At 48.8% G+C, this 3,040-nt stretch overlaps 1 pseudogene; it reads left to right on the top strand.

The window, feature by feature from the left end:
- Nucleotides 1-911: 911 nt before the first annotated feature.
- Nucleotides 912-1,507, top strand: LOC133055802 (dnaJ homolog subfamily C member 15-like; annotated as a pseudogene).
- Nucleotides 1,508-3,040: the final 1,533 nt, after the last annotated feature.

Here is a 3,040-nt window from a genome sequence, read left to right on the forward strand (position 1 = left end):
CTTGGGCCTGCCAGAAATTGCTAAGCCATTTACTCTTGACGTGACTGAAAAGAACAAGGTGGCTATGGGATGTTGTCCCAGACTATGGGGACATGGGACAGACCAGTGACTTAGCTCTAATCAGCTGGAAAGAGTGGCCACTGGGTGGCTGGGATGCTTACGGGCAGTTGCTGCAGTTGCCTTACTGGTCCAGGAGGCAACCAAGCTCACTTTGGGCCAAGATTTGTTCGTAAAAGTCCCATATGAGGTCAACACTCTCCTGCGAGGGGACCCCCATAAGTGGCTGTCAACATCCCGGATTACTGAATACCAGGGACTGCTATGTGAGAACCCCCACATTACTACTGAGCCTTGTCAGGCCCTGAATCTGGCCACTCTCTTTCTTGTGGGAGAAGGGGGGCCCTCACATGATTGTGAGGAAATATGACAGCAGCAGACCTGACTTGAGAGACCAGCCAATCCTAGACCCAGATTTGGTCCTGTACACCAGTGGCACCAGCTGGGTGAAACAAAGACAAGGACTGTCGGGATACACAGCAGTCACGGAAGAAGCCATCGTTGAGGCTAGCTCTCTGCCATCACACTGGTCCACTCAACAGGCCAAACTATACGCTCTAATCCAGGCCCTCCAGCTGTCAAAAGGTAAGAAGACAAACACTTACATAGACTCCAGGTATGATTTTGCCACACTACAGGGCTCTGTAAGAGGAGAGAGGCCTTTGAAGGCTAAGAAAAAGATACTAAAAATAAGGAAGAAATGAAGACCCCATTAGATGCTGCCTGGGAACCAGAAAGGGTTGCAGTCATACACTCTTGAGAACGTCAAAAAGAGTACCCCCAGGCTCAGGGAACAGACTGGCAGATAAGACTGCTAAACAGGCAGCGCTCCGAGGGCCCCGAGCTGCGCCGCCATGGCTGCCCGGGTCGGCTTTGCGCCCGCCGGCGAGGGCCTGCGCTACCGGGTCCTTGCAGCCCCCCGCCGAGCCGTCGGATGCCGACCTCGACCGCGGGCTGGCAAGAAGTTTGATAGCTGTGGGGCTGGGTATTGCAGCGCTTGGCTTTGCAGGTCCCTACGCATTTCAGATCTGGAAACCTCTAGGACAAGTAATCACAGAAACTGCGAAGAAGATTTCAACTCCTAGCTTTTCATCCTACCACAGAGGAGGATTTGAACAGAAAATGAGTAGGCGAGAAGCGAGTCTCATTTTGGGTGTAAGCCCATCTGCCAGCAAGGCCAAGATTAGAGCAGCTCACAGGAGAATCATGATTTTGAATCACCCAGATAAAGGTGGATCTCCTTACTTAGCAATCAAAATTAATGAAGCAAAAGACTTGCTAGAAGCAACCACCAAACACTGATGGATACTCAGGGACCACTCTGACAGAGAAAAGGGGGACCTTATGAATACAGTCCTGCAGATTAATGTAGACCATGGCCTGCGTGATGTTCATACGTGTGCTGACCACAGTCGTTTCTTCCGTGACCAAGCTATGTAATAATAAAAGATGAGCAGTCAAAAAAAAAAAAAAAGACTGCTAAACAAAGAGCCAAGGGCTTGTGGGTGACAAGTGAAGCCCCGATTAAAGCTCTCATATTGGTGGAGCTGCCCGAGCTAACGCTAGACTCTCCAAAATACACTGAAGCCCAAAACCAACCAGCCAAAGCAGAAGGGGCCATCAAGACTGAAAAGGGATGGTGGGAATTGCCAAGTGGCAAATTATTGATACCGGAGGAGCTGGCACCCACTCTGGTAAGCCAAACACACCAAGCGACCCATCTAGGCCATGATAAACTGAGAAGAGCTAATTTGAAAATATTTCTTGGTTCCCCGCCTCTCTTCCCTATGCAGGACAAAAGCTCAGAACTGCACTGCCTGCTCACGGATCAATGCTGCCTCTCTGCACAGACAGAAACCTCAGGGATTCAGCTAAAAGGCACGCTGCCCTTTGAACACCTGGAAGTGGACTTCACTGAAATGAAACCTCACCGACACTACTGTTACCTGCTGGTGATAGTATGTACGTTCTCGGGATGGGTAGAAGCTTTTCCTACCCGGACTGAAAGAGCATCAAAAGTAGCCTGGTGCCTGCTTAGGGAGATAGTTCCTAGATTTGGATTTCCTACCTGCATTGGATAGGACGATAGCCCGGCTTTTGTAGCTGATTTAGTATAACAAGTAAGCAAAACTTTAAACATCAAGTGGAAATTCCATACAGCATATAGGCCCCAGAATTCTGGGATGGCAGAAGGAACCAACCAGATACTTAAAGAGACACTCTCCAAGTGGATCTTAGACACTGACTGTTTCTGGGTGACCTTGTTTCTGAGTCTGGGCTCTGCTTAGACTCAGGATGAAGCCACAGTCCCATGGCTCTTCTCCATACATAATTGTGTATGGGAGACCCCCCGCCCCCCCCCCCCCCCAAAATAAAACAGGTGTCAACAAACTTGCCTCAGGTAAGGGGAGATGAGATTTCACAGCTGATGGAACAACTGGGTAAGGTAATCAATCAGGTAACTAAGTTTGTACAAGAAAGGGTGCCATTCCCCCTTGGGGAACAGGTTCACGAATTTGTGGGCAGGGATCAGGTGTGGTCAAGGACTGGACACACGACTCCTTTCCCCACAGTGGAAGGGTCCATATACTGTTGCTCTAACCAGCCCTACCACAGATAAGGTTGCAGGTGTCACTCCCTGGATCCACCTCATGAGGGTGAAGAGGGCATACCACGCAGAGCCGGAGGACGCCGAGTGGACTACACAAAGGACCTCACTGATCCCCGTGAAACCAAGATCATCTTAAAGAAGAAAAAGAGATGAAGCTCTACAATCAACTGCTGGTACAAGGACTTGCTGGTATCATCTTGAGACTAACCATAGTTTCAGTACAAAGAGGGACTTGTGCAATAATTAAAGTTGAATGTTGTGCATATATTCCTGATTTATCTGGCTATATATCAGCCACCCTAGAAGACATGAAAAGTCAGATAAAAGTTATGTCTGATGATAATCTTCTTTTTTGAACTTCAGTCCTATCTT

Source organism: Dama dama, chromosome 5 (assembly GCF_033118175.1).
Source record: "Dama dama isolate Ldn47 chromosome 5, ASM3311817v1, whole genome shotgun sequence".
NCBI classification, from domain to species: Eukaryota; Metazoa; Chordata; class Mammalia; order Artiodactyla; family Cervidae; genus Dama; species Dama dama.